The sequence below is a fragment of the Sorex araneus genome, chromosome 9 (assembly GCF_027595985.1).
Source record: "Sorex araneus isolate mSorAra2 chromosome 9, mSorAra2.pri, whole genome shotgun sequence".
In the NCBI taxonomy this organism is placed as follows: domain Eukaryota; kingdom Metazoa; phylum Chordata; class Mammalia; order Eulipotyphla; family Soricidae; genus Sorex; species Sorex araneus.
Window position 1 is genome coordinate 56,713,394 of NC_073310.1, and position 25,592 is coordinate 56,738,985.

Consider the following 25,592-nt stretch of genomic DNA (forward strand, 5'->3'; position numbering starts at 1 on the left):
AAAATAACAAATACATGTTGACATTCACATATGTCAGTTGTTCCAAGTACTTTTCACATGGAAACTTAAGTTCTCATCATTAACTCTATAAACTAATCACAGTTTTCCCTGGGATGAGGAAATTGTGCAAGAAAAACCATAGGTCTTGGCATGATTAAAAATTCAGTATTTTGAAGAGATTGTTCAAAGCTGACTTTTTTTTTTTTTTTGCTTTTTGGGTCACACCCGGCAATGCACAGGGGTTACTCCTGGCTCTGCACTCAGGAATCACCCCTGGAGGTGCTCAGGGGACCATATGGGATGCTGGGAATCAAACCCGGGTCGGCCGCGTGCAAGGCAAACGCCCTACCCGCTGTGCTATTGCTCCAGCCCCAAAGCTGACTCATTTTAGATCTGATATTGATTGGATAATGGGTTTCCTTAAAGGATACCGTAAGTGTCCTTAACCCAACAATGCAAATTTTGTGAAACGTCTTTCTAAGTTTCATGAAAAATGAAAACTATTTTCATTGGTTTCAACAAAAAGTAATCTAGGGCTACATGACTTCATTGATAAATTTCACCAAAAATTGAAAAATAATATATAACCTTAAACTCTTCCAAAAATCACAAGGAAAGAGGACTTTCAAACTCATTCTATAAGGCCAACATTTTCCTGATCCTAAAACCTAACAAGAACACTCTAAGAAAAGAAAGTTATGGTCCAGTATCCCTGATGAATGTTGATATAAAAATCTTGAACAAAGTATTAGCAAGCGAAATTCAGTAGTACACTAAATGGAACATATGCCATGATCTAGCAGGACTTATGCCAGGGATATAAAAATGATTGAATATCCACAAATCCACTATTGTGACACACACATTAACAAAATGAAGAATAAAATTTACAAAAAATTACAAAGTGACCTTAATAGATGAAGAAAAAACATTTCAGAAAATTCATCTTTTGTGAAAGATCACTATTACTGGAAAAAAACCCATCATTCTAGTTACCTTTCTGTTTATTGTTGTTTTAAGGGAATAGAATTGACTTTAAAGTTATTGATTGACCTGCCTCTGGAAAGGAAGAAATAGAGAGGCCCATATTTATGTTACTTCCTCAAAGAACTCGGGTAACAGATAAAACATATGATTTTCAAAACAGTATAATGCACAGGAAAGTGACTGCTGAGAGAGTAAAAATAAATGAGGTGAACCCCACAAATGTCCAAAGCTGCTGTCTGGGAGGGTTTCCAGACCACAGAGAAGGGAGGGAACATCCAAACAGAGCTGGTTATCTCCTGAGCTGAGGAGACATAATTCAAAGTTCAAGAGGCAAGGGCAAATTTTTACTGCAAAACATCATGGGAGGGAGAGAGATAAGTAAAGAGTAGAGATACATAAATACACGGAGTAGCCAGTAATGAAATCGGGATTGTAGTCTGAGTTTAGAACCCTTGTATTACCGTATAATACAAGGATTTCATGCTATACAGTATTATATTCCACTATACCAACCCATGTTACACTATACCATACTATGCCATGCTATATTGTACTTTACTACAGACAGATCCTTATGTATGATTATTCAATATAGAATAATTTATTCAAATATTCAATATAGAATATTTATTCAAAATAAAGTTTTCCAACTTTATTTTCTGGGCTTTGGGGTCAGACTGGCAGTGCTCAGGGTATGGTATTATTATTGATCAAAACCAACACTCCAGAGTGCAAAGCAGGAAAGCACGCACTCCAGTCCAGTACAAACTACAATAATTTCTTATGAAATGCTGACCAGACCATCGCATGCAGCACCTCATTTGCATTTGCCTAGACTTAGAAACTTGATGGTTCTCCATGTATTGCTAACTGGATCTTGAGAACTTGTCTAGAGGTCTAGCAGGGGTTTGCAGACACTCATTACATGCTTGACCAAAGGACAGTCCTTCTCTACTTGGGAAAGGTGATTCTTTTTGGGAAGGTCAGGGACTGCCGTAAACCCAGATCTGAAGAATTATCCCAATGAGAGTGATAGATATTACTGCCTCACCGCTCTCACATCCAACACACTTGGAATTTGAATGCTAATCATCTCCTGGGTCAACCATATCCTCCCTGACACTGTCTCAATAAAACTGAAAACAACTGAAATCTAAGCTGCAACCACTGAAACTTTGTAATGTGCTTGTCAAGCTGACAGGTGGAGAGGGAATATGGGAACTGTGGTAGAGGGATTTTTTGTTGAAATATTATGTACCTAAAACTAAGCTATCAACTTTGTAAATCACAGTTCTTTTCTAAAAAGTAAATGATAAATAAATATATATTCCCAGAAATAAAAGAAAACTTAGACTCTAAGAGACAATAAAAACAATACAGAGGAAGAGAGACATGCTCCCTATCATTACAAAAACCTAGATATAGAGTCATTATAGGGAAGACTTGGACTTGGACTCTACCTAATACTAACATTAATCATGTATTTGTAGACATTAATGATGACTTTAAAGAGAAAAAGGTCAACCCTCTGTTGGTATCCTAAGTAACTGAGCATTCTGGGAAAGTTAAGTTTCGGCTTGTTTGTTTTTAGCCTTTGAAGAATCAGGAAAGCATATCTTTTGCTTCTTCTACCTATGCACACAAGAAGACACCACTTTAAAAAAATTTTTATTGAATCACTGTGAGATAGTTACAAGCTTTCATGTTTGGGTTACAATCACACAATGATCAAACACCCATCCCTCCACCAGTGCACATTCCCCCCCACAGATCTCCCCAGTATACCCCCCTTTCCTACCCTCCCCCTGCCTCCATGAGACCATGAGAGACAATATTTCCCATACTCTCTCTTTACTTTTGGTCATTATAGTTTGGAATACAGATACTGAGAGGTTATCATGTTTGGTTCATTATCTACTTTCAGCATACATCTCCCATCCCGACTGATTCCTTCAGCCACCATATTCTTAGTGATCCCTTCTCTATTCCAGCTGTCTTTTATGGAGCAATCTTCCTGGCCTTTGTATCTACTGTCCTTGGGTGTTAGCCTCATGCTATGTTATTTTATACTCCACAAATGAGTACAGTCTTTCTATGTCTGTCCCTCTCTTTATGACTCATTTCACTTAGCATGATACTCTCCATGGAAGACATCACTTTCAAGAACTCCTTGAAATGATGCAGTGACCTCTAGACTAAATTCTGGTCTAAAATGGTGAGTGGAAGCGATGGTTCTAGTTTGAGGTCACACACCTCCCAGACAATTAGACCAATTCCTCACCTTACACTGGGATGGAAAACCTCCAAGAGGAAAGAAACAAAGAATTTCCAGAAGAGGCACTCACCATTATGTAATAGCACAAATCATCAACCATCTTTTTGTTTCAAGCTACTGAGATTTTGAGATTGTATATGAAGGCAGTTAGCTTTAAGTATCATGACTAATGAAACAAATATAAATGCAAACAAGCAAATGACTGCAGATTTGAAGAGTATCCAGGAAACTCTCACAATATCCTTTGCCTTATCCTTCCCTATGTTTCACTGTGTTGATTCTAGGGGTTACCAAGAATGACATGTTCTTCTGTATAACAGTAAAAAGGAAATAATGCTTTGTTTTAGCACAATCATAATAATTGTATACAACGTTAAGGTCAATATTTGCTCCCAGAACAATCTTTCATAATAAGTAATACAAAATAATCTGTATTCATTTTTGTCCTACATATTTTTTTGCCTCATTTAATTTAATTAAAAAAAGAAGATGGGTATGACTATTGTTCTTTGGCAGAAACTCAGAGCAGTTTTAACACAGCTTAACAAAATTCTTAGTACTTAAAATAATTTTCAAACAAAAAATAGTACATTTTTCATGTGTGAAGATATAACTTGGCCATATTTCATAAGTAGTGATCTTTCCTAAAGTTTTGAGAATCCTGAATTACTTAAAAAAATCTTTTCTGTCAGAGTTGAGATTTCTAATGGAACCTTGTGCATTAGATGCCATATTGATCAAATATACCATTAAGTGACAAAATGGTACAATTTATCATGTTCACATGGAATTATGGGAAATTCTCTCTACTGCTGAGGGCCTTTGTATATACTTTTTCATTCCTCCCCATAACAGGCTAGTGACAGAAGAGCTCTCATTTCAGTCTTTTGTTTCCAACAAGAAAATGCATGTAAACAAGCAATTATTTTTGAAGTAGTATACTTTCTCTTCCACTGTTAAAGCAATGATTTGTTTATTTCAAACTGTAAACACTATTTTCTGCCTATAAAACAAATTACCTTTTGCATGAGCAGAATAGTTTCTCTAAGTTTGCTAGCAAAATCCTTTCTCTTGCTATTGCATGTTAAATAAGTTATTAAATTCCATGAACTGAAATGCATACACGTGGCCCCTGACTTACGGGAAACATTTCTACAGATATTATTTCTCCAAATGATTTTCAAACTCAAAATCTTTTTTGGGGGTAACTGGGAAGCAAAAGGTGTGACCTTACAACAAGACAGGAAAGACAAATAAACTGAGCTCAATTTACATAAAAATGATGTCATTAAGCTCTGCAGAATGTGTTGGTATCTCAACTACTACTGCACAAGAAAATACAGCAGATGACATTTCAGGAATTATTCCTGGCAGTGCTTAGGGAACCATATGGGATGCTGGGTATTGAACCTAGGTTGGCTGCATGCAAGGCAAATTCTCTACCCGCTGTGCTATGGCTCCAGCCCAATCCATGACCTTGTTTTACAGGTTTCTCGTACCTTATTTAAGATCTACTGTGGATACATTGGCATGAATTTGTAGCCCATAGTGATATATAACTCATGCTGGAATGAAGCTTACTGAATGCAGCCAAACCTTTCATCTATATTTTCAATTATCCCTGATCTGAAAATATTATGTACAAATATCTGTATGTACTAAAAGAGAGACCATATTTATATAGCATCAACTTTTTCTATTGTCATGATTGTCCTATTTTAGTACTAGCTGTGGTTGTGACTTTCTTACTAAAGGAAATTTATAAATTAATTTTATAAATTGACTCTATGAATAGAGTCAGACATGGTATAGAAAAGGACTGGCACTGTTCACTATTAGTTTCAGGGTTACCCATCAGGGCACCTGAAACACAGCCCAGAAGAGGAGATGGTGTATGAGAATTGCTATACCTGGATTTGGGTTTTTGTTTTTGTTGTTGTTTATTTGGGCCACATCCATGATGCTCAGGGGTTACTCTTGGATCTCCACTCAGGAATTACTCCTGGACCATGTAGGATGCCAGGGATCAAATCCATGTTGGCCATATGCAAGGAAAGTGCCTTATCTGCTGTACATCCCTCAAGGATGCTCATGGATTTTCTCTGGGGGACTCATCATAGCCCTTTGTCCTTAGCAACCCCAGAGAACACACAGCTACACTTATTTTCAGGGGACATGCGAATAGTGAAATCACCAACTGACAATACAAAAATGTAAAAAATGTGGCATGAAACAGATCATTAAAAGGACACTTGTGTCCAGTATGAGCCATAACCAGGAGGCAGAACCTCCATTGTCTTGTTTGACCTCCCCTGGGAATGCGCCCACAATGGGGTCAATTCAAATTTTTCACTGTTCTGTGCTATCTGCAAATGACTGTAAAAGCAATTCTGAGGGGCTGGAGTGGTAGCACAGTGGGTAGGGCATTTGCCTTGCACGCAGCCGACCCGGGTTTGAATCCCAGCATCCCATATGGTCCCCTGAGCACTGCCAGGGGTGGTTCCTGAGTGCACAGCCAGGAGTAATCCCTGTGCATCGCCAGGTGTGACCCAAAAAGCAAAAAAAAAAAAAAAAGCAATTCTGAATACTGCTCTGGGGATCACAAATCCACAAGGCTGGTTTAGAGAAGGTACAGTGGGACTGTCTTCTGCTCTCTTATGTCCTCATGTTCATACTTTGCTATGGACAATTGCTCTAGAAGAAAATACATTTCCAGGGTTACTGGTTGTAAGGTTTACACCGCTCTTAGAGGATTATTACTCACCTCTGGCTGTGTAAACATGGCCAAGTGGCTGAGTCTATCAAGGCTATGTCTCAACTGCAGGTGTTTATTATTGCAGTGAACTATGACCAGATCTAAATAAAACAGGATGGATTTATAGCCTTTGAGAATCTTGAGTGCAAGATGTGTGGTTGCTTCTGGTGTTTTATTTTTGCATCACCATCCCAACCTTTAGTTATTCTCTACTTCTAGAACCCTCCTCTGTGATCAACAGGGTCACACATCCCAGGGAAGGCATCTTTGGGGTCACGAGTCCCGATCAGGAAATTCTGACCACAGTCATTGAGGTGGGCAGGCAGAAGTATGGGAGAGGAAAAGAAGGTCGGGAAATGCCAAGTGTCTGCTATAACTCCATCAGTTTAAAGTCTCCATTTCTTTTCAGCAAATGTCTTTTCTTCCTCTGTGGGGCCAAGAACATATGTGGCAGATGATTTTGGCAGCTCTGAAAGTCAGGATTGGAGAAGACTGACTCACAATTTCTGACGCTGCACGTGTGAAATCTTTCAAGAAAATTTGGAGACAGGAAGGTCCACAGAACTTTTGGATGATGCTCTCAATAACTCTTTCTTATTATACTGGTTTAAAAAGGAACTGATTATTTGCTTCCCTGGCCTTTTAAAACTGTGTTTTTAAGAGGAGCATGAACTTGACCAAAAGGAAACTGTTACTAAGAAGAAGAGAAAGAAGGTAGTATTTGTCGAGCCTTTTTTTTTTTGAGCCTTGTTGTTTTGGTTTTTAATCTAAACCATTTTGGTTTTGGTTTGGGAGTCACACCTGGCTGTCCTCAGGGCTGAATCTTGGCTCTGTGGTCAGCAGTCACTCCTAGTGGGCTTAGGAGACCATCAGGTGCCTTGCCTGCTATGCTATTTCTTTCCAATCCCAATCATCTTAACCATTTCATTTCCCAACAACCCTGTAATGCAGGTTCTATTCATGCTATGAAATGTTTTTAAGTATTACACAGCTCAGAGACATTACTGACAAAGAGTCATTCCATCCATCTCTGTAGCTGATGGTGCACACGATGAGAGTTATTATTAGAAAATACATGGTACCTGACATGACTGCAGAAGACAGCAGATTTGGGATGTACATACTGTACATATGCAACTATTTAGTGTTTGTCTGATGACCCAAGGACAACACAAAGGCAGCTACCTGCCCAGACAGCTTCATTCAGCAAGTTCTCTTTCAAAGGAAATATTTTAAAGAAATGAAACAAGGAGTCCAGCAGAGCCTGTGTTACCCCTGTAAAAGGGCACCAGAGCTGTTTTTCTCATCCCACATTTCAGCGATAAAGACTGTGTGTGGTCAGTGGAAGTCTGCAAAGCCAGAGTAGGCCAGTGTGGGCAGCAAATGGGAATGCAGGGGAATGGGACTTGGAGATGATCTTCCCGGGCTGCTGGCTGTGATCTCAGACAGAGCAAACCCTTGGGGAACAACAAAGCTCCCCCCACCCAGAAAGCAAAAGGACACCAGCAAGTCCTGCCATGAAAACTGGAGGCGTGAGGAGCTAGAAGAGGTAGTTACAGGCTAAGTGGGGGTCATCTCCACTTCCTCCAGAGTTCAGTTCAAGTCCTGGACTCGCCACTTAGTGACAGCCTGACCTTGAGCAAAGCACTTAAACTTTTTGGAATCCCATCTCCCTGTTTGCAAAATGGGGAGAACACCTCCCTTGGCACGTCTGGGAGGAGATTAAAAGGTATCACTTCCAGGGCGCAGCAGGGAGCACATGCAGACTTTGAATAAATAGTAGTTATTATCCTGTATCATTGTGATTATACACAATCCTGGGGTTGTTAACATCACCAATGCTATAATTTGAAACACATTTATTCTTTGCATTCTAGCAAACTAGTTCAAAGGCTGTTTTTCAAATACATTATCTAGTTTGAGCTTTAAAAAAATGTTTTTTAAAGCCCTGTATATGTTCTGCTCTGCTTATCAAAGGCTCACCAGTGCTTACCCATGGGCAAGTCAATTACACAGGATACTGTTCTGCCTTCTATTATTCTTCTGGAACCACATTCCATGTGGTAATGGGTCAATTTCTTAACTTCCTCTTTCCTTCTACCACATTCCATACTCCGAAAGAGATGCCAGTTCAGTTTTAACTTTCCTTTTGGAAGCAAAATGTCATCTTTGTTTTAAAAGTTATTTAAAGGGTTATATGTTCTTTTAGTGCCTTCCAACTCTGATCCAGAAAGTAAAGGGACAAAAATGATTACTGGTTCTGCCAGAGTCCCCCCACCAGGCGCGGTGACTTTGTAATGAACTACGCATCCATAAACGGTTGACTCTTTGATCTCTGGCTGCTTGTACAAGTCTAAAGAGAAAGGCATTCCAGTGCAAACCACACAAAGAGAGGAACATAGGTTATTTATGAGGGCCCACTAACTCTAAGTTTAGCCTGGGCTCTTTCAAGATTCAAATACACACATCATTTTGACTGCCAAATCTGCTCCCTCCCCTCTGGTGTCTAATGGGCTTGAGCAGAGGAATGTCTGATCCCTGGCTTCTCCCTGGGGTGAGAAAGGTAGCTGGCTTGGCAGAGAGACAGACACAACAGTATTTATAGAGACAGTAGAAAATTGACCCCATATGCCTACAAAGGGAAATTGGAATAAATCACCAGGAGCTAAGAGGATTCCTGAACTCCTTTTCTGACGCCAGTTGAGCTTCTGACTAAGCTCTCTAGCTGCACAAACTCCAGCATCCGTGCGTCCTTTTTATTTGAGAGACCCCACCATCACTGTTACTTCACACAGAGAGGAGAAAGGCGCTCTTTGCTTCCTTCAATTCAGAAGCAGTATTGAACATTTGACATTTGCTTGGCACCGCAAACTTTCTGCATCAGAGCCAAGTGCAAACATGGAAGCCATGAATTACTGACTCTGAAGTTGTGGACAGTGTCTCAGGAACTGTGACGTGTGGGTGCTCTTGCAGTGTGACTTGGTGTGAATTCTCAGAGCTCATGAGAGCTCTCTGTTTTTCTTCCTCTCTGCCTCTGTATCAAGCACAACATTTTCTGTTCTGTTTTTACTTGAAGCACACCCGGAGGTGCACAGGGCTTACTCTTGGTTCTGCTTTCAGGGGTCATTCCTGGCAGTGGCCAGGGGACCCTCTCTGGTGCTGGGAATGGAACCCAGGTCAGCCAAGGCAAACACTCTACCCATTGTACTATTGCTCCAGCCTCTCAAGTAGCAACATCTTACAATGTGAGGTCAGAATGTGAGGGCTGTGTGGGGACCTCTATAATGAGAGAAAACTCAAAATAGGAATGACTTTTATCAGTACATATGTCAAAGGAGTAGATTTAGCATCAGAGTTTGAGCCTAGTAAATGTGACTAAAGCGGGGGGACAGTTTGTTCATTCTGTCATCTCTGACACTCTAGCAGGTTGACTGAACAAAGCAAAAAGACCTCAATAAGAAAGACAACTGACTTTGCAACCTTTCTAGGATCCTGGGACCTGGATCTGAACTGTACTCTGAGCAGGTGTAAAAGGATGCACACATCTGATCGCCTTCATCTATGCCTATGCCCCACAGAGACAGTCATCAGATACCTACCTAAACCCACATACTGTTTGCTAACCATTCATCTTCATTATTTTCTTATTGTTCCGCTATGATGGTGGTTTCAAGCCAGAATTTCAGCACAAAGACAGGCATAGAAGTGATTACAGCCTGGGGTTGTCAACTGACCAAAAGCCCAAAGAAAGAATGGTGAGGAAATAAAGCCCAAACGAAACAGCTGCATAACTGAATACATCCCAAAGTGGTGGGAGAGAGCATGGCTCGACTACGGCATTTTGTTCAACTGAACTCAGATGAGAACCAACAGAAGCCAAGTTTTATAGTGAGGTCATAAGCTCATAATTTATTCAGTGTCAAGATGATGGATGCCCATTTTGTGATTTAATAAGAAAATAAAAACAAACAGACCTTACCTAAAGAAAATGAGGTGTGCGATAAGCAGCAGCGTCTTTAAGGAAATTCTGGATTGGAGTTCCAGCTCTGTCTTCGGGACACAGAGAGGAGCCAATGTAATCAGTACACACTCAGCACCTCGTTCTCTCCCTCTGAAAAATACAAACGATAATGTCATCATTTTCACTAAAGAACAATGCTGAGTCATTAGAAATTCATTGCTGATTAAAATCACCAGGAAAAAATGGAGTTAAATATACATGTAAGGTGCAGCATAGAATATTCAGCGGGTAATTCCATATGCCTTGAGACCAGGGGCCCAAACTTAGAGATGCAACTCCTCTTTTAACACCACAGCGATACACAATGAATGAAGGTAAACATACTAAGCTAGATCAGCCATGAAAATAAGAGCAAGCATATGTTTTGGGAGAGGAAGGGAATCAGGAGACGCAAACTAAGAAGCAGAAGAGGCAGAATAAAAGCCCAAACCATCTCTGCTTGTCATTCTGCTTCTTTTGCGGGAGAGAGAGCAGCTGGGATTGCTCTATCATTTGATGAGCTTGCCCCCAGAGATGTCAAAATTTGATCAGCTGTGCCCAATAGAAAGTAACCCTGAAATTAAGAGTGGGGAGTGGGATGTGGTGTGGAAATGCTGGGCTGCTAAAGGAGATTTTTAAATAACAGACTGGAGTGATAGCACAGTGGGTAGGGCCTTGCACGTGGCTGACCCAGGTTCAATTCCTCCATCCCTCTCAGAGAACCCAGCAAGCTACCGAGAGTATCCCGCCCACACGGCAGAGCCTGACAAGCTACCTGTGGAGTATTATATATGCCAAAAAAAAAGTAACAACAAGTTTTACGATGGAGATGTTACTGGTGCCTGCTCGAGCAAATCAATGAACAATGGGATGATAGTGCTAAAGGATACATTCTAGTGGCACCTCTTTGTGCATGAAGACCCCATGATCACAGGAGAGTGACAGAAAATTGAACTTGAGACACAAACGAATCTTGGACCCAAGCAACTTGCTGCAGAGATGGCTCTGGACTTTGCAATAGACCACTGTTGCCAAGCCACTCCAGATGGGGCAGGTGCTGTCCCTCTGCCTACCCCTAGGAATCCCTCCATCTTCTAGAACTCAGCAAAAAGTTCCAGGTATGAGCTATGGTGGCGTGGTGGCGGCAAATGCCAGGCCTCAGGGTATGGGGGGGAGGGGGGAGTAGGCTGTCTCCTTTCCCCTGCTCCGATGGGACTCTGAGATAATGCCCACATATGGCCACCATTTACTTAAGCTCCCACATGGCCACTTTCTGGGCCATGATCCAGAGACATACAAACAAATCTCAGACCTGAGCAACTGGCTGCAGCAATCTCTCCAGACTCCAATTATTAAAATTTTTGAATTCCTACGGTGCATGGCCATGAGAGATACATTATATTTTATTCATAACAATCAATACAGAACACACTGTCTAGCATTGCCTTTTCGGCAGGTATGAGTGGTGGTAGGACTGGTCTCGAAATATCAAAGGTAACCAAAGTAGAGAAATAGAGTATTGTGCAAAGTATCTGCCGCACGGGCAGGGGTAGGTGTGGAATGGGTTGGAGTGGGGTGATGCTGGGGATTTTGGTGGTGGAAAATGTGCACTGGTGAAGGGATGGGTGTTTGATGATTGTATGATCAAAGCTCAAACATGAAAGCTTTGTTACTGTACCGCACAGTGAATCAATAAAGGGGGGGGCGCAGAATTGAACTTGACTCTTTCTTCTCAAGCAGGCAGATTTCTCTGTTTCCATAAGTGGAGGTGAATGGAGGGATTCTGAAGAAATACACACACAGACTAGCATAACCCTTTAGAGTGATCTTAACCAAATGGAAATTTACTTATATCCATTTTAAAATCCAGCAACACACATTGCTAAGTTGAAATAAAACCATGAACCAACTACTACGAGAAAGTGTGTGACAGACTCCTACATGTTGTGTTGGTGGTAAAATAGCCATGGGACAAAAATTTGGGCCACCACAGAATAAAATACATCACAAATATATTATAAAACATTGACTCTAAAGAAATCTTGCTATTAAACTTGTAAGATATTGGAAGTGGGGAGTATGGTGCTGCCAGCAGGTCAACCTGAACCTGTGGGACGAAAGCATCAGCAGCCTGATGGTGTCTTCAGACTTCCAGATACCCCAAAATTGTTGCTGTGCCTTTGGCCAGACCCCCAACAACTTGGGCCAAGTTTACCAAGAAATTAAATGGCCAAAAGTTAGGTATGTGGGAGTCACACCCACAAACCACCTCCGGCTTAGCTATATAAGCTCAATTATTGACTTTGTTTCAGAGCCCATAAATCTCAAAAGAGATCAAAAGATGCAGTTAGGGCCAGTAGCGCGGAGGTAGGCGGGAACCTGTGACTGAGAGCTCCAGGCCCACTTGGATCGGGACTGGGCCTCCTCCCCCCAGGTCCCCAGTTTTCCAGTAGCTTGGCAGTCACACCCATAAACTGCCTGGCACCATATAATCTCATCAATGATCAAGACCCAGGGACTATAAACTAAAATTCCCGAAAGAGAGTACCGCAGAATGTCCTGACCCCGCACCAGGCTGTCTTCACTGGGGCACCCCAGAGGTGGTGGATGAGAGTCCTCCCTGCCCCAAGGGATCCAGCTCTGGCAGGCAAAAACATCCACAACCTAACCACCACCATGCTCAAGGCCTTCCCCACACGCTTGGGCCGAGCCTCACGCATAAGTGAACATATTCCTGAACCATGTGGAATACCGTGCAATACATCATAAGACACTCCCTACCCATTCTCCATAATTGCCACACCACATTTGATGGGGTCCAGATACTAGGCAACAAATCATAAGGGGAAATATATATATACATCTATGCATATAGATATATTTTCAGATATATATACCAAAGCTCACATTACCCAAACTTTAACAACATGTTAGTGATATCCTATAGAATGTCTTAATGGCTCCTGCCAAAATAGAACAATCTTCACACTATTTCATATATGAACACTTTTTTTGTAAGCATGTTCAGCAGTTATTCATAACAGACAATACAAAATGTATTCTTTCAGTTGTGTTTTGGGACAGGGATTGGGGTTTGGGATGGAAACATCCCGAATATGGCGGTCAAAAGGTGTAATGGTGGTGGGATTGGTGTTTGAATATTGAATGTAATCAAACATTGTGAACTAACTTATAAAATTAAAAAAATCTTTAAAAAAGTAATGTGGAGTTCCTGCTCAATTCAATCAGCTTAATCAATGACGGAATAAATAGCAGCGCTCCTACATTATAAAAAATAAAAATTGGCAGGGACCCATATCACTTAGGTGTTTCTTGTGCTGAGTTCTATTAGCTGTAAGTACTGGTGCAGTGGAGGACAGACCTCCAGCTCTGCTGATCTATGTCCAGGTTCTGATGTTGAATTGATGACCACCCCATCACAAGGCATTTTGCCTATTCTTCCTTAGTCTGGGCTCTCCTGTATTTAATTTTGGTGACCGTTTGCTCACTCACTGCACTTAGTTCCACTAGAACAGAATGACAGGGAAGAGGAAAGGGAGAGGTAAAAAGAAGGCAACTCTTTGTAATACGTGCAATTCTGGGAAGAAATTTACAGTTGGAGATAAAACGTCTCACACTCTTCTAGCCACTTTATCCTTTTCCTTGTCTCACACTGTTCCTAAACCTTGTCTCTCTTTTCTTGAGTCACTCTTTCTGACAGCCCATGACACCACATTCCCCTTGTGGTCTGTCACCCATGATTCCCAGCCTCATAACCCTGCCTTCCTATTGTATTTGTCCAATTCCATTTCTAATTCAAGCATTTGTACTCGCCTTTTCTTCTCACCTTCCCAGAAATCTTTGACCCAGTGATTTCCATTCTCCTTTTCTCTCTTTTCACTGCATGGAAGATTAAAATAAAAAAAAGAGTGTCAATAGAGAAAACTATATGTGAAAAAGAAAGAAAACTTGAGTGTCAACATAGCAGATATGGCAAGAGCCATATACATCCTAGATTATTTGCTGGACAATAGATATTATATTATTAGAAATAATGATGATGATAATGACAACATGCTGATGATAAATATGATGACTGGTGATGATGATTAAACTTTGCTTGGATATCTTTGCAGTAAAACTCTCTATGGCCAAATCTGGTAAATTCAGACTAACCAGGGCAGTTAATTTAAAAGTATGTAATATTTTAAAGCAGATGGTTTTATTATCTTTATATGACGAAATGCTCAAGGCCCCTCTCTACGAGCCTCACCCATGAAGGAACCGGCAGAGGAACCCAGGTGTGGGGAACCCGGGGCCGAGACCTCCAACCCTGCTCAGATCGGGACTGGGTCTCTTTTGCCCAGATTCCCCATTTTCCAGTAGCTAGGCAGTCACACCCAGGGGTTGCCCCCGGCGCCGTGTAATTTCACCAACAGGCAACATCCACAGACTAGAAAACCAAGCTCCTGGAAGCGACATCTTATAGCCTAGTTCTCCCTCTGGGAGAACCTGGCAAGCTACCAAGAGTTTCCTGCCCACATGGGAGAGTCTCGCAAACTCCCAATGGCGTATTCATATAACAAAACCAGTAACAATGATGGGTCTCATTCCCCTGACCCTGAAAAGCCTCCAATGCAGCACCATTGGATAGGATGAGTAAAGAGAGGTTTCTAAAATCTCAGGGCTAGGACAAATGGAGACGTTACTCTGACCACTTGACAAATTCGACAATTGATGGGATGATGATGATGATGATAATGAAATTTCATTGAAATTGCTAAAAATGGACAAGTATAAATCCCTCGTATATTTTCTGAATGAATGAATAGATAACATTCATTCAGATGTTATCAATAAAACAATTTGTTTTTTTATAAATTTTTTATTAGTGAATCACCGTGAGGTACAGTTACAAACTTATGAACTTTCATGTTGCATTTCAGTCATACAGTGATCATTTACATCCCTCCACCAGTGCCCATTCTCCTACACCAATGTTCCCAGTATCCCTTCCACTACCCCACCCCAACCCCCACCACCCCATCTGCCTCTGTGACAGGGCATTCCCTTTTGTTCTCTCTCCTTTTAGGTGTTGTAGTTTGCAATAGAGGTATTGAGTGGCAATCATGTTTGGTCTATAGTCTATTTTCGGCATGCATCTTTCAACCTGAATGGGTCCTCCACAATGCTGGGGGGAAAGGCAGCTGAGATAGGGAAGGGAACACCAGGTAGAGGATGTTGCATTTTATTATTTTTATATAGTGAAATTTCATTGCTAAAAATGGACAAGTAGAAATCCCTTGTAGATTTTCTCAATGAATGAATAGATAACATTTAAAAATAATTTGGTTATTTAAAAAAGATTGAGTACTGTGGTGTTACCTGAAAACCTTACCTTTGAATAAATGAATAGAAAATACTTTGAGTATTTTGAGTATTACTCTCTATCTAGTTAGATTTGGGGAAAGAGAAATTGCTTAGTAAATATAAACCTTAAACTAACTGAAATCCAAGTTATTTCAAATTATCTTAAGAAGAATATAAAAAGTATAGTCTGATGAGTGAAGTTTTAGGATTTGAATGCCAGAAATTATTAGTCATAGCAGAATTATGAAAAATATCCTGTGATTCTGAGGATCAGCTAATTATCAGGGGCTCCTTGCAAGCACCATTTTTATGAGCGAGGCAACTGTGAAACTTGCCCATTTGGGGATTTCTCCCTCCGCTCCATGGAAATATAAAGTGATCATGTAACTAGAGACAATATGAATGGAACATGAGAAATCTCCTTGGATAAAATGGTGGGCGATATTCAGGGTAAAGAAATAATTTTCAAAGAGCATAGAAGCAAGGGCGTGTTGTTAATGTTGTTACTAAATAAAGCTTTACTGTATTGCTAGCTACTGCTCATTCAGTAGAAGGCAAGGGTGACATCTAATGCCAGGAAAATGACAGCTCTCACTTGGACACGCATGCTACAGTCCCCAGTGCTGAAAGCTACTTGGGTAGGTAAGGTCTGAGACATATGCCGTGCTAAAAATCATCATAATATATTAACATGCTCACATAGTCTTGTGTGTTCTTAGTAACCTGAATGAATCAGAAGAGGGTACACGTAATTTTATTAACCAAAGACATACAATACATTGTTTTCCTCTATAATAATTATGGGGAACAGGGGTTGCGTAGTGGAAGAACATTTGCACTATTGGGAAATCCTCTCCAATGTTCAGACTAGTTGACAGAACCTTCTAGAGTCACACCCTTTTCAAGTCTTTCTTTCTCCTTCCTTTCAATATTTTCCAGGATTCTTTGGAAGGGATCTGTGTAGAGGATCCAGGCTCCTCTTTATATAATATCAAAGGCAGAAAGAAGGAGTCATAGAAACATAAATGTAAGATTCTTCTAATGACTGAGTTAGTCTTAGAAATGTGACTACATAATGACGCCAATGAGAGAAATTTAATTTTGCATATCTGAATATACAACATACTCTCTGTCATATTGTAACTTAATCACTGTCTTTTCTTCCCCTCTTGAAACTATTTCTAGAGTCTAAATAAAGAACCCTATTCAAATATTTACTTCTGAACTTATATTCAGCTCTGAATTGTTTTAAGTCAGTGGCTAAGCTTTATTAGAATCATGTTTGCTTTTTGTTCACAGAAAGAAAAAGGAGTTTCAATGTACTGGGAAAGGCTTGTGTTGCTAACAGTCTTTTGCAGCACGTGGAACATGGAGATCTCTTATTTTTTATTTTTATTTTTTATTGAAACACCATGAGAGCAGTTACAAAGTTTTCGGTTTAAGTCTCGGCCATACAATGATGGATCATCATACAATGATCTCCAATGGAACATGGAGATCTTTTAAAAGGATCTAGTTACCCAAACATTCTCTCCTATATTTCAGAAGTCAATGCAGAACATTTTATGTACATCAATGGATCACTCCATCCAATAAAACCCAGGTGAAAATTGAAGTTCATGAGAAAGTGTCAGGAAATTCATCCCAAAGCAAGACTTCCTCTGACTATTGGTCCCAGCATCTTCTCTAAACAGCAGGGAGTCGTTCCACAGATGGCATAACTTCCTCCCATGTACCTTCCATCACATCAAAGTGACACTGGAAAAGACAGACATGAGAGAGAGAAAGAAGGTCCCAGAAATAGGTCTGCTCTTTGTCTACAGAGAGGGTTATGCATCATCACTGATATTATAAATTGGAATCTCTTAGAAATCTTTTCTATGCTGAGGTTTCATTGGACTCAATTAACGTTTCAGAAAGGTATTCCAGGTTAGGGCTGGCTGCAAAATACTTAAAAGCCACAGAGCGGATCACAAAGAATGAAAGGCATGAGGGAAAGAACATTTGTTTGAAGACTTGGGTAAGGTTAAAGCCCAAGCTCCCCCACTCCTTTTAAACACAGATGGACTTATTCATGTCTGAAGGCAAAGCAGAAAGAGTCAAAAGAGAGGATAAAATTAAAAACAGTTGAGAGGATATTCCAGGGGGGTTAGTAGAGCTGGATCTGGAGCAGGGATTGAAAGACTGGTTTTAGGAAGAACAATGCTCAGTCACCCACACCCACTTTGTCCTGGCTTTAAGAAACCTTGAATAAAAGCAGGGATCTCTCTAGGTATGAGCCTGCTCTCCCTTCCCTCCACCTCCACCGTCTCCCGCACCTCCCTTGCAATTGGATTGTCACTGGGAGGTACAAAAACAGTCAAGGCTCAGGGATAGGTTCCCTGAAGGAAGGAAAGGTATGACCATGATACTAAACCCATTAATTCCTGCCATGATCAGAATGCCCCGGAAATGTTGTCGGATGGTTTAGGGTCAGGCCTGCTCAACCCACCTGTCTGGAGTGAAATATAAAGTACGTCTGAAGACTAAGGAATGAAATGAACTGTCACGGTAGAGAAGGTTTCACATAGGAAGTATTATCCAAAGCCTTCCAGCCCGAGTCTCTCCCTTATAACTACCTACCACAAATTATTTTTGTAATAAAAATAAGCTCTCAGAACAAACTAATTACATGGGAGAGCAACTTACATTTCATAGCAATTTCCTCCACAAACATATGTATGTATATATATTTTAAAATCAAATATGAATTAGCCAAAGTAACTAAGAAAAATGATTAGAAAGCTCTTTATGGGATGTGGATGCAAGACATTTAAGAAAATAAAGCATTTCTTTTGATAATTATTTTAAGTCTACATTTTCTTCCCCATAATAACCATTTTCCCCTTAATTCTGAGGGCACATGTGGTAATCTGAGGGAATGCAATTTTTGTCCTGAATTAGTGCCAACCTCTTTTCTCATTTTATGATAGGAGCCCTCTGTAAGTTGGGATAAAGCCTTGCTATGTAGCTGCTGCTTCTTAAAAGAATAGACCACAAAAATTCACTGTAGGTGGGAATTCAGCTCAGGTTTGATAAAATTCCACCAAGAAGTTATATTGCTTTCAACTCTAAAGTACCACAGGGTTTCTAAGAAACAACAGAAGGTTTTGAAGGCTCACTTAGTCTTTATAGCTTTCCTTTAAAAAATATATTTCAGGTACTGTAGCACTGTAGCACTGTCATCCCATTGTTCATCAACTTGTTCGAGCGGGCACCAGTAACGTCTCTACTGTGAGACTTGTTGTTATTGTTTTTGGCATATCCAATACTCCACAGGTAGCTTGCCAGGCTCTGCTGCGCAGGCGGGATACTCTTGGTAGCTTGCCAGGCTCTCTGAGAGGGACAGAAGGGACAGAGGAATCGAACCTGGGTCGGCCATGTGCAAGGCAAACGCCCTACCTGCTGTGCTATTGTTCCTCCCTCCCACCCCCGGCCACATTCTTCTGCATGAGCCACTTGGGCTGAGTTGGAAATTTCACGCTCTAATTTCCAACCAGCATCTTGAGGATTCTTTTGTATCCTGGGCCCGCAGGCTTCCAGAAACACTTTATTACTGTGAACAAGAACCATGATGATCAAAGTCAAACTTCAGTTTGGGGATGTGTGACATTTTAATTTCCTGTGTACTTTGAGAATCAATGGATTAGCATTTGATGGTCTTATTATGATCTTCCCGGAAGACACAGCTTCTCAGCACTTTGGGGACACTCTGAGCAGTTCACAGGAAGAGCTACTTCTCCCCTGCTATCTCCTCCCCCAACACTGTGAGGCGACTTGCCCCAGGTGCAGTACAAGTCTTTGAGTGCACAATGAAAAATGCAATCGGCAAGCGAGTTCTGTGTTCATAAACTCCACCTAGTGAGGAGAAATCCATCCCAGGGACAGGAGCCGGGGTCCTCTTTTCTCACATCGAAGTGGACTCCTCCCTTCTGGTTAAGTTATTTGGTCCTCAGGATTCCCCAAACCGGCAACTTTCTCCTTACTCTGGGCAAGAAGGAAGAGGACAATAACTGGACTTCGGCTGCCCTTGCTTGCAGAAAAACATAAAGAAACACTTTTGAAATGTCTCAGATGTTTGTGTCTGCTTCCCCTGAAGGAGTGGGTGGGGATCTGGGAGCTTTCGCTCACATTCACCCAAAAGAGGTACCTGGGCCAAAGAGAGGGGGGATTGGTGGTGGGGGGAGTGATGGAGTGGGTTTGAGTGTGGGGTAGTGGTGTGGGTGAAGGATCCTTTTCTTGAAAATAGGACACAGGTCCTTAAGGAGGGTTGACATTAGCACTGCAATACCATCCATGTATATTTCTATCACTGGTAACATTAATCATTGGATCTCAAAGAGACAGACCATTTTATTACTCACATTTTTCTCCAGAGAAATAAGAACCTGGAGGTTAAATGATTTTTCTCAAAGTCAGTAATAGACCAGGGACCAGGATTCAGAGTGTTAAAATCCCTATCCTGTGCTGTGCGCACTCAGCCACACACTTAACCTTGTTGGAAAAGTAAGGGCTCAATCTTCCTGTTTAATTAGAATTAAGACAAATTTGGAAGAAGGCAGCACCTGCTTTATAGCATCATGGCATTATTTTATTGCTGACTGGAAACTCATATTTTTCCAAACTTCTCAACACTTTTTCATAAGATAGTCCCTGGGTTCCCATTTCAATCTGTGTCTCTTCCTCGGTGTCCTGTGTTTGCACAATTTGTCTAAAGAAACATTACTTAGAGAAAATAAAAACTTTAGGAGAAGGGAAAAGTGATGTCTTCATAAAGAAGTAGTTGTTTATCTTATAGTTATGGAGGAAGTGAGAAGGGGGGCAGATAATTAAGACCTTTGATTGGTTGCTTTTAAAAACCTTGTTTACATAGGGCATAGCCCGTCATAGAGCAGAAAACAAGGGTGGGATAAGCAATGTACAGAAATGTAGGTCATTGCATAAGACAATGCAGATCATGTCGATCAACAACAGGTATGGATGACAAAATAACAATCCAGATAATGCAGACAGTGTAGGTGGACAATGAGACAGACGATGCAGATGAAGCAGATGGAGTGGGCTAAGATGGCACGGAGAGTGGAGAGAACTAGAAGGGCAGCAAGTGGGGTTTTGGTCCAGGATGTGGAAGTTTCTGTTTCTGGGGATACTGCAGCTGTCAGAGATAGACATTCATGAGTTGTAAATAAAAAGCTATAAAATAAAGGAATCGTACAACTTAAGACACTTCCTGGAAGACTTAAAATTCTTACACACAAGCTCCTGGAAGCTAGCAGGACAGGCAGTTACAGGTAGAGAATCAAAGGACCTCTCTGAGTAGCCACACTTCACACACACACACACACACACACACATACACACACACACACAGATCCACTTTGAGAGGCATCACACACATAAAAAAAGCTGAGGAAATGAACATTTCGGATCACATATACTGGGAGAGCTCCAGAAATGACCCTTTCTCCATTTTCCCAGTGATTCTTCCTTATATTTCCCAAACTAATCAGCTATTCCCTAAATGTTTACCAAGTACCAGAAACAAGATCTTCTGTTATTTTGATTCCTCCGGAGATCACAAACATGTTGAGGGCAGGAGATGGGATCTTCCCACAGGATTTGACACATACCAAAGCAGCCCCCTGCCCCAAACCCTATCTGCCTCTTGTCTAGCATCTACCATGCTGCCTAGTATTACTTTACAAAGTTAATAAAACAGATTGGAAGCAAAGCTCGATAAGCTAAAGGAAAGGAAGTTTTCTGTTTTACAGGGCAGGTGTCTCTCATAATTTTAAGTAATGTATGCTTGTATTCTTCTTTCAAAGGATGACACAAGTGAAAAATGGGGACACTCCAGATGAGAACATGAAGAGCAACCTATCTATTCCCAGTAAAACTGAAGTTGGCATTGATTTTAAGGGGCAAATTCAACTGACTCTAAATGATGCTGTCAGATTTACTCAAGCTTCCCACAGCTCTCAAGTTTAAGTGCTACCTCAGGGCTTGGGTGAAGCTTCTCTAAGGAACAGAAAAGGTTTAAGGATTTGATGTAGGTCAAGGCTGAAGAAATGACTAATGGACGCTGCTCCACACTGCCCCCTGGTGGCATATACTCAGAAATGGCAACAATTCTGGAGTCAAGCCCGAGTGGGTCTTTGGCTTCCATACCAGAGCTTCTAAGAAAGAATAATTCTGGTTTTATCTAATTTTTTTGCTTGCTTTTTTTTTTGGCGGGAGGAACACCTGGAAGTTCTCAGGGCTTATTCTTGGCTCTGTGCTCAGAGATCACTCCTGGCAGTTTTGGGGGACCACATGTGGTGCTAGAGTCAGATGCATGCAAGGCAAATGCCCTACACGCTGTCTTAACTCTATATCACTGTCATTGTATCACTGTCATCCCGTTGATCATCGATTTTCTTGAACAGGCACCAGTAACGTCTCCATTCGCCCTAGCTCTGAGATTTTAGCAGCCCGGTGCTCATTAGAGCAGAGATCTCAGCCCCGGGTCCCGCACACCTGGGTTCCTCTGCCGGTTCCTTCATGCGTGAGGCTCGTCTGAATGTGTGGAGAGTGGCCTTGAGCATGGCTGTGGCTGGGTTCCAGAGGTTTTTGGCTGCCGGGGCTCTGCTCGGGGCGGGGAGAGAAACTCAACCTGCCTGCTCCAAGGAGCCCCGGTGAAGACAGCCAGGCGTGGGGGCAAGAGACTCTGCTGTCTTAACTCTAAACTTAGAAAAATTTAGTTTCTGTCTCCTTCTCAGCCTTTATGTATGACTCTTCTATTACTCCAAATCTTTCCTTGGGGAACAGAGAGGAAGGCAAACTTCTAGGAGGAGACTGTTAGCCAGCACCAATGATAACCTGTGTGTGATCTGGTGTTGGGCAGTGGGTCTGCCCTGGATCCTAATATCAGTACAGAAGAAGTTTCCATCATCGTCCACCCATAACCCCCCATCTCTTAAACTCTTACCATCCCCAGTCCAACCCAGGTCTGATATGATAGCTCATTAAGGCAGACCATTAAGGCCATGCTTAGCTTTCATTGCCACCAACTAAGAAGCCAAGAAAGGCTTTTCAACAAGAGTGTTTTTCAAAACCAGGCTGGGATAGCATTGACTAGCCTATGGAACTGGTTCCTCCTCTGCCGTGTTTCCCTTTCTCTCTAAGGGTAGCTGCAGCCACTCACGTGCATCTCAGTGGCATCTCAGACTCAGCACCAGATGGAGAGAAAGAGGAAGGCATTTTGTTCCTCAAGTCCATGTTTCTGTTCTCCTGAAGTCTCCTGTGCTGAGAGCCATATGGGCTCAGATCTGCTCCCCTCCAGTGGGTGTTTAGAAAAGCCTGCTCGAACCTTGAACACTCAAACATTTGAGATGGCCTGACTCCATATCCTCAGAGCCTCACCAAAAGGGTGAGTACCCCAAAGAGAAACTGACCTTTCTTTTCTGGGGGCTGAGAAAACAGCCCAGCATATAGCAGACTTCAGGGTATTTTGTTATTTTAGTCCATTTGCACAGGTGGAGTCACGTGTTAAGCTACCAGTGAGTGGTTTCCAGAGCACAGGGACAGGAGGAAGGGAGAATAAGGGGGCTGAGTCATCACTGCTCCCGTCTTGTAGTGTGAACAGAGTGGCTCTGATCAGTCACACATGTTGGTTCTCCAGTGTCCCTGCCCTCCACTCTCCCTATGGGTCCCTTCTGGACGTGTAAGCTCAGGAGGGTCACACACTCTGTGTGGCTCTTCAGACACTTCCGGTCCATCAGTTGGTGGGAAGCCTATTCTGACAGGCCAACTCACATCATGCAGCAAATGTTCCTTCTCCATAAGCTCCTTCTGACCCAGGAAGGAGAGTTTCCATCGCTTTGTTGGCTGCCATCATTCTTAACCTTTAAATGGTATCGGGCTGGGGGTGAGAAGGGGTGGAGGGAGGCATGCTATTTCTTTCCCAATCAGTCACAGAAAACCAGAATATTTTTCCTGAACATGCCAGTCACAGAAAACAAGAATGTATTTTCTCATGATTCTTAGTTCCTTCTGGCTCTTTCAGACCACATTTAACTTCCTCCCTTAGCAAGCCCTCCCTTTGAAAACATACTTCTGAACGCATATTTGCCCCAATAATATCCACAATTAAATAGCAATGAAGACTTATAAATCTGCCTGGGAGGAAAACCCCAAACACATGCATTGTTCCAGTGTTATGGTTTGGAGAATATTTTCCCACACACACACTTTATTTAAATACTATGGTTTACAAAGTTGTTCATGTTGATTTGTTACATTCAATATTCCAACACCAAACCCATACCACTGTCACCTTCCCTCCACCATTGTTTCCATTTTCTCAACCACTGCTCAAGCCATATCAGGTCCACAATAATTTATTTTATATTGATTGTTACTACTAAAATGGCTAATGAAATGATCACAAATAGTTCAGTAAAAGAAAATTTGTGAAAATTGTTTTATCTCACCATGGGAACATTAAATTTTTTTCTGAGGGTTTACTAAACTTTTGGTGCAAATCGGACTGGAGTGGTAGCACAGTGGGTAGGGCATTTGCCTTGCACGTGGCCAACCCGGGTTCGAGTCCTCCATCCCTCCGGAGAGCCCAGCAAGCTACCGAGAGCATCCCAACCACACAACAGAGCCTGGCAAGCTACCCGTGGCGTATTTGATTTGCCAAAAACAGTAACAACAAGTCTCACAATGGACACGTTACTGGTGCCTGCTTGAATGAATCGATGAACAACGGGATGACAGTGTTACAGTGCTTGTTGCATATCACATATGCCTTCTGTGTTACTGTTTTTGTTAGTTGAGATTAGTTGCTTTCTTCATTATGTTACCACACAATTTGATATACTCCTACTGGGATTTTAGTATTGCAGAGTTTGGAAATGTCCAGAAAATTCAGAATATTTAACTGTGCAGTGTGGCCAGGGGCACAGTGATGGCTGTTGAGGTGTGAGTGCGGCTGCTGGGGCTTTGGTGGGGCAGGAAATAGGCCTGCTCCCCTCCTGAGAGCACCACAGGAGGTCTCAGCAGGAAGGGGTAGCTGAGAAATTTTGGCGCTCATTGATCTCTTTCAAGATCTATTTATGAGTCTTTGGAACAAGGTTGGCAGATGAGTTTACATGGTGCCCACTGTGGGACTCTGGTGTGACTACCAGAGCATCCAGAAGTACAGGGAAGTGTGGGAAAGTCACCAGATATTTCAGCCAAACCCCCCCCCCCCCGCCCCCATGTATCTGAAATTTTCAGCAGGTTAGCATCTCTGTGGAACTTAGTTGTGAGGCAGTGCAGTTTGGCCAGAGGTATGGTGGCAGCTGTTGGGGTGTGAGTGTGGCTGCAGGAAATTTGGTTGGGTGGAAATTGACAACCCCCCACCCCAGCTCCTGAGATAGCCTGGAAGTTTGGAGAATATTCTTTTATATGTGTGCAGACTTAGGAATATAATTCCATTAGAAGTACAGCTCATCACAGTTTGGGAAATTGGGCAAATTGGCTTCCTATCATTATTTTAATGGATCATAAGGCAATTTATTTTCTCTTCTTTGCCCCAAGAAATTGATGTAGGGGCAAAGAATGGATATCAAAGAATAGATAGGGAAAGGCCCTTGGCAATGAAACAGATTAATAAAGTTTCCAGGAAGGAGAATCCTGGGACTGACCCACCCTGTGGATACAGAAAACAGACCTGATAAGACCTTCAGCAGGACCGTGAGGAGGTTGGACCCCTCCCCATGAAGTTCCTCAAATTCCCTCGACCTCTCCCTTAATCTGATTAAAATGTGATCCAGCTTAAAGAAGACCATCACTACTCCCAACCTCCCTGGTAACCTGCTTAGCAACGGACTTTTACCTGGGAAGAAGCCCCCACGTGGGGGCAGGTTGGAGAAACCCTATAAAGGCCACCTTGAACAAAGGAAGGGCGCGCATATGCTGCCTGAGCCCATGTGCTGTTTGTGCCCACATGGCCGAGCACATGTGGTGCCCAAGCACATGTGTCGCCCGCATCTCCCCCCTTGAGATGTGTACTTTCATGCTTTCACGTCCAGTGCTAGGATGTGTGTAGAGCTTCCTCCACCCTTGGAGAGGCCCGCGTTCTCTCTTGAGCGCGTTATTCCTACTGATTTTTCCTTTCCACTTCCCTTCCTCCTTCCCTC

At 41.9% G+C, this 25,592-nt stretch overlaps 1 protein-coding gene across 1 annotated transcript in view; it reads right to left on the reverse strand.

Moving 5' to 3' along the window:
• Window positions 1–25,592, reverse strand: part of KIAA1217 (KIAA1217 ortholog) — a 735,067-nt gene that overhangs the window by 459,873 nt on the left and 249,602 nt on the right. Inside the window, exon 2 of the mRNA XM_055117899.1 lies at window positions 9,997–10,128. The gene's annotated coding sequence lies outside the window, so the exon portion shown is untranslated. The remainder of the gene's footprint in view (window positions 1–9,996; window positions 10,129–25,592) is intronic.